Source organism: Petaurus breviceps, unplaced genomic scaffold (assembly GCF_028583685.1).
Source record: "Petaurus breviceps papuanus isolate PSGF00001 unplaced genomic scaffold, PetGlider_PUasm1.0 187, whole genome shotgun sequence".
NCBI lineage: Eukaryota > Metazoa > Chordata > Mammalia > Diprotodontia > Petauridae > Petaurus > Petaurus breviceps.
Window position 1 is genome coordinate 3,568,517 of NW_027185799.1, and position 13,562 is coordinate 3,582,078.

General features: G+C 34.8%; 1 pseudogene; it reads right to left on the bottom strand.

Annotated features, from left to right (window-relative positions):
- Positions 1-1,639: 1,639 nt before the first annotated feature.
- Positions 1,640-2,327, bottom strand: LOC138163040 (poly(rC)-binding protein 2 pseudogene; annotated as a pseudogene).
- Positions 2,328-13,562: the final 11,235 nt, after the last annotated feature.

The window sequence follows — 13,562 nt, forward strand, 5'->3', positions numbered from 1 at the left end:
TCTCTCCCTCACATGAAGACTTTTCAAATACATGATGATAGCTCTCTGTTGTCCAAAGCCTTATCTTTCCCAGACTCAGAACCCCAATTATTATGATCACAAGGTAATAGAACTTAAAGTTGGAAAGGCTATTGGAAATCAAAAGGTTATAGAATTATATATTTGTAACTATTAGGTTATATAGAGGCTATCTACATCTCATTTTACAAACAAGGAAACTAAGATCCAAAGAGACTTGCGTGCCCATTCCCACCCAAGGTACAAAGGGAAGAGACAGAAATCTGCTGTGCTGAATTCTCAGTTTGTACATGGAGAAAGAGTGGCCTGAATTTCATTGACCTGCCCCAAATCACACGAGTCATAAAGAACATCGCCGAGATGCCAATAAATGTCCTGCAACTCCAATTTGGAGCTCTTTCCATTCTGCCATCCTCTTTTTACCAATATTCTTATCCTGAATATACTGCAGTTGGTCAATATGCTTCCAAAAATATCTTACTCAGAAATAAACAAAATGCTTCATTTAAGTTCTGACCAGGGCAGAGTATAGTGGGACTATTTCTTCTCTGTTTGGATATTATACCTTCCTTATGCCTTACTCTGATGATGGAGCAATAGCATAATACAAAGAAGATTGGATCTGCATTGAGAGAGCTGAGCTCCTGTCTTTGCTCAGATATTCATTAGCTTTAAAATCTGTTAAAACTCCACTTTCTTCATGTGTAAAACACAGGCAATTATCATAATTGCACCACCTACCTATGAATGTTGTTGTGATGAAAGCCTTTGGTTATTTTTAAAGTACTACTTAATAGCTATCTATTATAATTTATCTGACACCCAGAAAATAGAACTTTACATTTTCCTAAATCCTGAACCTGTCATTACCACAACATCCTCATAAAGCCTGTGGGTCACAGGGTAGGTTGTTAGGCTCTTCATATAATTCTATTCTCAAGAATTATTTATGTTTAAAGAAACTACCTTATTGAGACATATTAATAAAACTTCCAAATGTCAGTACTGAGAAGCTGTTATTAGCTCAAGTTAATTTGTATTAAGTTTGTGACAAGGCTTTATGTGACGAGTTGGAAAACCAAGCCAAAGGACATGATCAATTGCCAATGCTTCACATGGGGATGCTAAGGGCTACAGATCCAGTCAAATGAAGGACCTTTGTTTGGAAATCATTAATCACTGCCCAAAGATAACAAAAAGAGAGAATCCTGGACAGTTAAGCACCATTAAATCTACCAAAGGAAAGATTCTTTAGTATGCTGTCCTACCAGCTTCTTCGAGAATGCCACAGTTCTTTATCCTAAAGACCCAGAGAAAACCCAGAATTCAGACATGGAAATTTGTTACATGCCTGTGTCCAGTCGTTCTGATTTTATAGCTCTTCCAAGAACCTCCATTTAGTGAGGGCATCCAGGTCAGTTATATCTCAACTCTCTTCCATCTGTACTCTTGACTTCCTCTACCATGTTTTTGTGGTCAGGTACTTTTTCCTCCTCTGGCCTCAGACTCTTGTGTAGAAGCTGATATTTTACCAACTATTTAAAACATGTAATTTTTGACTGTTCAGAACCTACACATATGGATCATGATAGTGGAGGGTTATAGATGAGGCTGCATTGTTCTACCTGATCCTCATGCCACCTGTCTCGAAGGAAAGACTGAAATTTATTAGACGCTGGACCATGCTAATGATGGCAGCAGATTCAGTGATGGGAACCTACGTACCAGTATATCCTTCTACTGAATTGGCAATTTTGATCTAAGACTGAGACATCTGGTGGTCCTCATTGATTTTGGAGGCTCGATGCCAATAAAGCAGCCAATTAAGCTATTTGCAATAGTGAGTTCATGAGAAGTAGTGTAAGCAGATGCATCTAAATCCCAATAGCCTATCTCCTCTGGAGAGCTGGATTCAGTGGTGCTGAATCTGATGTTGCCATGTGTTCTGGGAAAGTAAGACTGTTGCTTTGCCAGCTGGTACAGCTTAGTCAAATCTGGCTATGGAATGACATGCCGTATGGACCTCTATAAGTGGTCCCTTCAGGTCAGGGTTGAGGCAAATGGAAGGAATGGAAAAAGTCCACACTGTCACTACCTAAGCTATACCTGTCCTGAATACCTGCAAAAATAACTGGATGACTTAGGGTGGTCATGCCCTTCATGGGAGAGTCCAACATGACCAAGTTTATATGTTTAAGACATTCAGCATATATTACTATGATGTGAATTCTGGTTAATATATGATATAATTGCGAATTATGGTCTTTTGACCTTTGGGATGGAATATACTTGACTGTAAGGTTCCCCATTATAATCTCCCTTCCTAATAATGCCCTTTTTGCTGGCTATCGATAAAGCTTACTTTATTGATTAGAAGGAGGGTAGTGGTCAGGAGGACCAGAAAAAAAATTCAATTTTAATATAACATTGAATGAAGTCCTGAGTTAGCCTACTAGATTTGCAACTAAATCTTCCCATCTTTAAATCATAGTCTAGTATTATGAGAAGTATTCCAATAAACCTCCTGCATCCAAATAGATGAAAATGCTTTGAAAAATTGAAGTGGAGATCAATTACCAATCACTGTACATTTTCAAAATAAGGCCTCCTTCTGTTCCCTTGTGGGAAAGATCAATCAACAATAATAAAACACAACAGCTCAATATTGTCTGAGTTTATAAAGCAGATTTGTCTAAGATCCAAAGCTATTTCCTGATATTATTCCATCAATTCTCACAGTGCATATCCAAAGAATAAGAGTTAGGTTAAAAAGAGAGACTGAATTCATAATAGTGTTATCTTTACTGCTCATGTACCAAACCAAAGCCCTCTAATGGTCTCTATATAAGTAGCTAGAAATAATAGCCAATACAACAAATGGAATCACCTAGCTATAAAAGAGGCCCATATCTGTTCTGATGAAATTTAATAGGGAGAAATGTAATGTCTTATACATTTGTTAAAATAGTCAGCCACATAAATGTAAGGAGGATTAACAAAGATTTTTGTGAAATAAGATATTCAGTTTTATTGGACTACAAGCTCAATTTCAATCAACAATTTGATTTGGTGGCTTAAAAAAGTTATTCAGTTTTCATTAAGAAAGGACCTGATATACAGAAGAAGGAAGACAATGATGCTGGCATCCTCTTCTCTGCTTAGATCAGAAATGACTTCTTGTGATTATTTCTGGATGTCACATTTTAGGAATAACTTTAATAATCTGTAGATATCTGAAGTTAATAAAATAACAAGTACAGTAGTGGGGGACTAGAAATTATGCTATATGAGCATGCATTGAAATCCCTGGGGACTAGTAGAAATATCAATATGTACGGTTTACACAAGTTTATATATCAGCATGTAAAGTACAGTATGCATAGGTTAGAATCTATCCTTTTATTCAGGGGATTTGCACTGTGAAGTCTGGATTCAGTCAAAGGGCCACACTTGAGGACCTAGAGGGCCATATGTGGCCTCAAAGCTGCAGGCCCCCTCCCACAAAGACCTATGAATTGCTTTCCGCAATAGTCATACCTCTTTACTGAAGAGTGAGCAGAACTAGGAATACAAATTATTCAATAACAACAGTATAAAATAAACATCTTCAAAGGACTTAAAAATGTGGTCAATTTAATTCTCAATCATAATTCCAGAGGACAAAAGATGAAGTATGTTGCTAAATCTCCTGAAAAACAGGTGATTCATTCAAGAAACTAAATGATACATACTTTTTTGGTCATGGACAATGTAAAGATTTGGGTTTTTTTCTTTTTCTTTTAAATTGGGGACAATAGGAGGGAGAGAAAAGAAATGTTTGTTAATAAAAAAAATCACTATGTTAAACCTAGAGAAAAATAGACTTTGGATATCTGTCTTACAATATTTAAAAGTTTGTAACAGGGAAAATGGAATAAATTTGTTTTGCTTTGACTCTGGAGGAAAGAACTAAGGCTAATGGGTGAAAAGTTTCACAGAAGTAGTTCAATATAAGGGGGGGGGGAGAAAATTATTAGATCTGCTATTAGTGGAATGAGCTGTCTTAGTAGATAATCATATCTTTACCACTAGAGGGCTCCAAACCAAAGCTGGATGGCCTCATATACAGAAATATTACCTTTTTCTAATTACGGATAGGGTGGATTTTATTATATCCTAAGACCCTCCTAAGATATTTTAAAATGTCTTTCACGCTTTTGACACTTTTTAAAAATAATTAAAACAGTTTACTGTCTAGTCATACATCTCTACTTGGTGGCTGATATTTTGTGAGGCTGATTTTTAATGGTTATTCTCAAGAAAGCTTATGATAGAAATAATTTGCATACAAAGTAAATACACAATGTCCACACAAAGCAAATTTGAAATAATGAAGGGGGTGAATACTAACAAATGGAGAAGAGGAGTTAGGGAAGATTTTGTGGTATTTAAACTGAGTCTTAGCTAAGCAAAAGATTCCAAGAAATGGAGGCAGTTGAGGGAAAATATTGAAGGCAAAGAAGACAATCTTTTCAAAGGCATTGATGAAGAAGACAGAACAATGCATGAAGAGAATTAAAAAAGCAGTTCCAGTTGATTGAAACAGAATACAGAGGTTAAATAATATGAAATCAGTCAGGAAATACAGCCTAGTACTAGATTGTTAAGGTCTTTGAATGATAAACAGAGAGATTTTTTCTAAGAGATAACAGGAGACACTGAAACTTCTTAGGGGGAAGAGTGATGTCATTAGACCTTTGCTTTAGGAGGAATAATCTTGTAGTAGTATAAAGAATTAGAGAGGGCAGAGATTGGAGATGGGGTAAGGGAGAAGGTTTGTGCAATAGTTCAAGAATATAACAGCTTTAACTATGGAATGGTGTCTGTATGAAGAGAAAGAATGGGGAAAATTCAAAAAAGTTCCCTATAGATAGAATTGGATATTGACTGGATTAGGAGGAATTAGAGAAAAGTTAGAGAAGACCAAGCTTGTAGACCTAGTTAAACCAAAGGATGATCAGTTACTCAATCAAGAAACATTATGAAGCATTTACTCTCTTCCAAGCTAAGCTCTGGAGATACAAAAAAGCAATACTAGCCTTTTCTCTCACAGAGTTCATATTTTAATGTGCAATATGAAATGTAAATAACTAGGCATATACAAGATTTATAGTTAGATAAAAGGTCATTCAGAGGGGGAAATTTTAGCAACTGAGATTATAGAGGGAAGAGAAAGGCCTCCTGAAAAAGTTGAGATTTAACTGAATCCTGAAGAAAATAAGGGAAACTAAGAGAGGAGGAAGGAAAGCATTCCAGGAGAAGAGCCAAGCTATATGGAGGGAGAGCAGGTATATAGACACAAAATTAGGAAAAGGAATGTCAAATGTGAAGGAAAGAAAGGTAGATAATAATGGCTAAACCATAGAATGTGTAGAAGTGATTAAAATGAAAGAGATGTGGGAAGAGCCCAAGTTAGGGAGAGGTTTAATTTTCAAATCCAAAATATCTTAATCTCCCATACAGACAACCTCCACAGAAATTTAGGAAGGGGATTTTTGTTTGTTTGTTTTAGGAAGAATATATATTGAATCACATTTTTGATGTTCTGAGTTAGAAATGATTGTGATATATTCATATGGAAATATCCAGCTTGCAATTGGTGATGCGATATTTTAAGGCAAGAGATGAGGTTTGGCTATGTAGATTAGGGAATAATCTGAATAAAAGTAGATTGATAAATCCAGATAATCTTATTAAATAATTAGTGAAGAATACATGAAAAGAGGAGAGACAAATGACAAGAGATCCTTATGGTACATCTAGACAAGGGAAATGGAACTTGGATTACAATCAATCAAAGCAGGAGAAATTAATGCATAATGGAAAAAGGGTGAAAGTCTAGAAAGTAGCATTGAGGAGGAAGGCCTCCTCTTTATCTTTGAAGTGTGTCAAGGGGAATGAGAGAAGGTACATTAAGGAGTGGGGAGGTTGAGTATAAATGTACTATGTTCAGAGGAAAGTCAAGTTTCCATGCTTGGGAGTAGATAGAGAGCATGAGAGAAAGATGTATATTGTGAACATTCTGTTTATTAACAGTAAAATAGGATTTCAGAGGGCACAGTGGAAGATTGTATTGGGTACATTGCATGGAGTTGTAGAGAGGTGAATGGAAAAGAGAGAGAGGTAAGGTGTAGAGTGATTCTACTGAGACAAATTAGAGTCTGAAGAATCCAGAGAGGAAGAAGAGGAGCTAGATAGCCCTAGAACAACAGATTGTCATACCCTTCCCAATATTCAGAGCACACTGTATCTAAATGTGCAAATTTCATAATAACGTGAGGATCATGGATATAAAGTAGGGTTCTATGCTAATATCAATTTGTGGTCAGGAGGCCAGAGAGTGAGAGGCTAGTCTGCTTGTCTTTGCTAGTATGGATCAACTCATTCACCCATTCTCCATTAATCAAAAAGAAAAGCTAATTTCCACTTAAAAGTGGTTGATATTATCACCATTTAGGTTAACAGAGGAGGAGTTTCCAAGTCTCTTTGCTCTTGGGCCAGCCCAGGAAGCCAAGTGGTTTGGTGCTCTGTCATAGAGCATCCTTCTGAGCTTTAGGTGAGCTACAAATTAAACGAGCAGTTAATTTACACCTTAATGAAGGACATTGATAAAAATATGAATTAGAAGAGCACCCTGTACACAGCACTGGGAGACTTCTTTCCATGGTGACCTCAAATAGTTAATAACTACTGTGGCAGAAGCAACATTTGCTTGATATAGGTTGAACTAATCTCTCTTCAAAAGGAAAAGGTCATCCTAGGATATGGTTGATATGAGAGAATGGGGCTTGAACTACTGGCATGTCTTTCTTATTGTCTGACACATAAAAAGCTCAGTTTAAGGGAAATTAGTGTATTTGAGGTAAAATTTCCACTGTCACATGGAATATATTCCTGACCAACTGTTGCTTCTATACTGAATGTGGAGTTACAGAAATAATCTATTTTCATTAGTAATTTTATCCTTTTTATTCTCTTTTTTTCCAAGTAAGTTTGAATTTTACTGTCCATGAGCATTTCACTATATTTGATTCCCAGTACTGGTCTGAACTAAATCTCAAAGTAAAAAAAAACACAGAAAAAATTACTCTTTAGATCTAGTCATTAAAATAGTTCTAAATCGATATAATTGTATTTTAGTACAACGCACACCCATCCATCTTGTCTATGGGAATCATATGAGATATTTTGTATTTCAACAAAATCTGAGTAAGCAATATGCACACAATTTCCTAATTTGTCATTCGAGTAATCCATCAAAATGGGAAATAGATGAGGTTAGAGAAAAATAGCATAAGACCAGACACAAAAGAAGAAATGGGACTACAAAGAGAAGAATCAAGAAATGTTCATCAGCAAAAGATGAAGACTTGAAAAGCAGTGGATTAGCTCTGAATTTGTAACAAATAGCATAAGCAGAATGTAACTCTGTAGTAATCAGGGATGACATCGTAATTTCTGGAAGGCCCCATAGTACTTTATGCAGTGCTTGGCACACAGTGGAACTGAAAAACACTTGTTGATTAATTGATTTTATTTGTGTCTGTGATATATTTTGTTCAATACAAAGGATAACCCAGATTTATCTAGAGTTAATTCAGTTACTATCTGTTATCTACCATGCATAAAAACTAATAAAATAGGATATTGAAGCTATAAAATATATAAATATATCCTAAACAAAGTAATGTCTAGATAATCCAATATTTAGTAAAGAATAGTGGCTAATCCTGTCAGAACTGATAATTGTGCTCCAGAAATTTTAAATGACTTGACTAAAGTAACATAGTAAATAAATGAAAAGGACAGTAATGAACCTGGCCTTCCTAATTTCACATCTACTGCTTATTCCTCTATAGCATTTTGTCAGCTTTCACTTGCTATGGAGAGCATTACAGCAGCCTCTCTGTCAAGGCCCTCCTCTAATATATCATGCTAGAAAAGTACTCTACTCACTAAAAGTTATTCCATTACAGAAATTTGGCTGATCCTACTGAGTGTGAAAAGATTTGAGTATAAATATGAAGGATACCATGTTTCTGTTGCATGAGGGTTATCTCAACGTAAGTTTGAGAGGTCGATCATCAAAGTTTTGGCAATGCAGTTTTTTTTTTTGCCATAGCAAAACATTAAAATGGCCTCTATTTGAACTAACACATAACGCATGAATGAAATTTCCTTCTAGAACTGAAAAACAAAAGAATAGTATATACTATATACAATCTCCTTTTCCTACCATCTCTCATAATACCAATTTTCCCACCAATTTGAGGAGTAGCATATTTAGAGAGCCATGGGTTCAGAGGAAATTATTTGTAGGGTCCTTTGAAGATATGTAGATTTTAAGAAGAAAACTATTTAAGGTGATATCTCACTACTAGAATCAGACCATGTTGAATTAAACTCTGTATTCACTAATATTTCCAATGATTTGTCACATCTCAATGACCCCTCTTTCTCCATTCACCTGATCTTACTGTAGTTCCCTCTCAGCTTTGATTCTCTTGACCACAACAACTTTAAAGTGTCATGTACCCATTAAGAAAATTTTACTGTAACAGGATAAGCTATAGCACATTTGATTTAGCTCCTATTCAGAAGGAAATCTCTTCAACTGACCCTTGGCTTTCTCTCTCTTTAGCTTTGCATACAAATTGAGTTAACACTGAAAAGAAGATAATAAGCACCTTGTTGTTGCCAGCACAGTTCATGGTTTTGATAAATCAGACTCACTGATATCAACCTGTCTGCCTATCAGAAACCTGACTATGATGGTCTTGAGGAAGGGAAGGAAGACAGGGAAATGACATATTGTCTCCATGTTTGAACAGGAAATTTCTTAGGCATTTTAGACTTTTTTTATATTGAAGTAGAAAATTATAGTCTTATGTGATATATTAACTAAGTATTCATTTATGTTGTCTATTAAAGCAATCATAGGTGATGACACACTATGATCTGAAGGTGTTTGGAAAAAAAATATCAAATACTGTGGATACGCTGCTCACAATATGGTGCAATGGAAAGAAGGAAGGACTTGAAATCAGAATACCTGGTTATGAATCCTGGCTCAGATAAGGGCTAGCTATATAACTATGGAAAAGAGATGTAACCTCTATGAGCCACAGATATGTCATTTGTAAAATGGAATAAATAATACTTTTAATATTTACTTCATTTTATATTACTATATTTACTATTACTATTGATAATGAGGACAAATTCCATCATCATCACTACAATAATACCCAGAAATAGGATTACTATAATATATATTGGGTGGCTAATCATAGCAAAGAGTCTATGATCTGTTCTTTCCAAAATCTATATATATTTTAGAAATAAATGTAAATATACTTTGTCTTTAAAATTTTATGTCTTATGCAATGGCCTTTCAATATGTCAAGGGTATATAACTTTGTTGGTATGAACAATCCCTCCCTCCCTTCAATTCAAGTGCGTATGATTGTATCTCTGTAATTCAGAAACAGTCTGCAGGAGCCTTTCAAAAGTTCTAGCCTATTTCTCAGAAAAGAGAAATACACAAGCAACTAGCACCAAGGACAGTTCACCCCAAAGATTGCTTTCCTCTGTATGTCATTTTTTCATCCTATTGCTCCTTATAAATAAAATAACTAGTTTATGAGGTCTAAAACTTGCCTGTTTTCATTTATTTTCAAAATTCATCATAGTTATTGAGCAGTTAGCATTTATAAAATATTTTATTTGACAAATTCATACAGAATTTTATTACCTACAAGGAACTTGGAAAATCTATTTTGAAGTCATGCTCCACGTAGGAAAGAATTCTTTTCCTTTTTTAATCCAAATCATATGAAAATTATCAAAATGAAGGAAAGGGAAAACTATGGAAACTCCTAACTTGCTGACCTTCTGCAGACATCTTCCCAGTGTCCCAGATTCCCCAATTTCCCCAAAATCATACTTACCCACATAATGGACTATTAAGTTATGGAGATATGCAATAGAAACTACATCAGAGAGGAATAGATGAATAAAATGTAGGCTATCAACTTAGTGGAAGAACAGATAGAGAACAGGCTTTGCATCCCAGAATACCTTGCTGTTGTTTGTCCTTCATTCTCAAAGAGGACCACAACATCAGGGAGATAGTACCATGACATGAAAGTGAATTAGATTTTATTGAGGGAGGGCTGTGCAAAGTCCCCAGTCTCACTTTCTCCTCCAAAGCCATCTGAGTTTGGTGGTGAGATAGAGAGAGTATTACTAGATATGTCCCTGATTGCAATGGAAGATAGCCTTTTTAAGCTAAGGTCTTGAACAGGTCTCAGTTTGACTGGGGGAACATCCATTCAGAGATTAAGATTAGGTAAGAAATGAGGTAGGGAATGTCCTCTTTGCCTAGTCAAAAACAAACCAACAAACCTGTGTTTCAAGTCAGTCCCCTAATATATACTATGTAATACTGGATGAATCTCTTAACATTTTTGTTGTTTGAGACAACTCTCTAAGATTTACATTACATAGAATGTGTTGAATTTCATTGTTAGAGGGAAGGTCTAAGGTCACAGGAGGTCCTTGTACCAATGAAGTTCACAGATCCAATTCCTATCTCCTTTAAGTAATGAAATATAATTGTAGCATATGAAATGACAAATGTAAAAAGTAAAAAGACAGGTAGCTATAGATATACAAAGAAAAGAAATGTCAAGTAATGCAGAGCAAAAACAAGAGGAATCAGTACTGAATGCATACCAACTCTAATTGCCTAAAAATTAGCACACTTTGATAGATAGCTGTTTTTATTTATATAAATTCTTTTCCCTAGTGATAGTGATAATAACAACAACAATGAATAATAGCTCACATTTGTATAGCACTTTAAGGTTTGCAAAGTGCTTTGTACATTATCTCATTTGATTCTCTTTTGTTTCTTTGGAGGGGGAAGACAGGACAATTGGAGTTAAGTGACTTGCCCAAGGTAACACAGCTGGTAAGTGTTAAGTGTCTAAGGCCAGATTTGAACTCAGGTCCTCTTGAGTCAAGGGCCAGTGCTCTATTCACTGCACCATCTAGCCACCCCCCTCATTTGATTCTCAAAATAACATTGTCAATTGGGCAAAATTATTAGCCAAATTTTGTAATTGAGGAAAATCAGACTGAGCCATTAAATAACTTGCCCATGGTCATATAGCTAGTGACTTACTGAGGTAGGCTTAGAACTCATATCTTCCTGATTTCGAGTCTAGCATTTTTTCCACTCTATTACCTATTTACATAGATTGAATTCTATCCATACTATCCATGTGAAATAAAATCATAACTTAAAAGCCCTTTGTTTGGAGTATGCAGTAGCTTCTTCATTGATTTCTATGTTTATATTCTATCCTTTCTCCAATCCATCCTCCATTAAACTGCCAATATAGTACCCCTAAATCACAGGTCTTATCAAGTCAATCCTTTGCTCAAGAAGCTCCAGGAAATCCCTCTTACCTGTAGGATAAAATATAATGCAAAAGTTTGCCGTTAAAATCCTGAAGAGTCTAATTCTGGTTTACCTTCTTCAAGATTATTGCACATTATTGTTTCTTCTTGCACACTATGATTCAGTCAAGTCTCTGTTTGCAGTTTATACTCAATTAATACAACTCTTGCAACCTCTGATTAAATGCTTAGCTTTGTACCAAGAATAGCTGCAGCACTATATCCCACAAGATCATGTTTTACCTCCAGCCCAACTATTCTGCTAGCCTTGGAGTCAAGAAATTATTTTCTACATTTTCTGTATCATTACTTACATTGTTTTCTAAAATTTATTCCCACTTCCAAATATATAATCTCCTTGAGTCAGTATTTTTAAATCTTTTTTTATATGTTAGATATGAGTATAATGTAACATATGGCATTTTATAGTTATTTAATAAATAAATTCTTATTGAATGAGTTAACAAATTCTCTTCTTAATCCTCCATGCTAAGTCCATTCAATGTGCAAGGGAGTGGAACCTTCCTCTATATGTCTTGGTACTGTGTGGATATGAACTGAACACAAGGACTTTCCATCAGTTTTACCTTACCCTTGCCTTGTGAATCACCTGATGACTTTGCTTATCATACATTTCTCTCTGATAGCATACTTTTTGCCATGCCTCTTATACAATTCACTGTTAATAATAAATCATAGTATGTTAATATATTATGTTTTACTTTGACAATCCTAGAAAATTATCAAATTTAAATTAATTTAACATTTAATGCACTTAATTATTAGGTACAAATTTTAAATATGAGGAAGGAGGGAGAAGAAAGAAGAAAAATGAGAAAGCATTAAAAGAAGCTAATGTTTCATAACACACCTAGAAATTTTTGAAAGATGACACTAGATGGGAGAAATGAACTTTGGAGTTGGATTTTAAAGGCAAATACAAAAATGCACTATTAATGGAACTATGAGTTGATGCAATCATTCTGGAAAGCAATTTGGAAATGTTCTTTGACCCAAAGTTCCTAGACAAAGACATACACTTCTTTTTCCTTGAGAAAATTAAAGTTCATCTAGTAGGAGATAGCTAATTAAATTGTTGTACATGAAAGGAAGGTAACAGTAATTGCATCCTAATTAAGAGTGAAAATGAAGAGTACAGAAAGGCATGAAAAGATGTATGTAAATTGATATAAAATAAAATAAGCCTAAGAAGAAAAATTATATACATGAGTATATACATGGAAGAAAAACAAGACAATTTAAAGTCAACTCTATTGCATTTTAATGTCATATTTGCCCACATGGAAGAAATATAAGGATGTAACTCCACTCTCTCTCTTTTCAGGTATTTGAAGGAAGTAGTATGAATCTGAAACATTGAGTATAATGTCAGACTTGGTCAATATATTGGTTAGTCTTGTGGAATTATGAATGTTTCTCCCCTGCCCTCAACCTTTATTATAAGGGACAGATCTCCAAAAATGCAAGTGATACAAAAAGTAAAAATGCTATTTTTTTAAGTAATGAATTATAACCTACTCACATCCACTATATACTTATCCATTTTTCTCTTGTGCACTTGGAAGTTTTCATTCCTCAGAAATTGGTATTATATGTCTCATGGTTATAGAGAATAAACTAAATTTGTATTATATGGCTCATGGTTATAGAGAATAAACAGAAATTAAAAAAAAAACTATAACAAATAAAGGTTATTTTACCGGTGGCTTTAGGGAGAAGTTTTGGTAGTAAAATAGGGATATTTACATTCACCAAACATGCTTACCACAATTATAAAGGTTATCCAGCACACAGTCAAAGTGGAAGAGGAATTCTTTATAAACGGTGAGGTCCACTAGATGCTACTCTTTCCAAATAACATTATGATGATGGTATCACATCTTGTAACATTGCTAGGACTCCCAGATGAGATCAATAGTCATGCAAAAGAGTTCAGTCTAACTTTTTACATTAGAAAAGCAAGGAGAAATTTTAAAAATATCTACAATGAGGATCTAAACTAGGGTATTAGTGGGAAT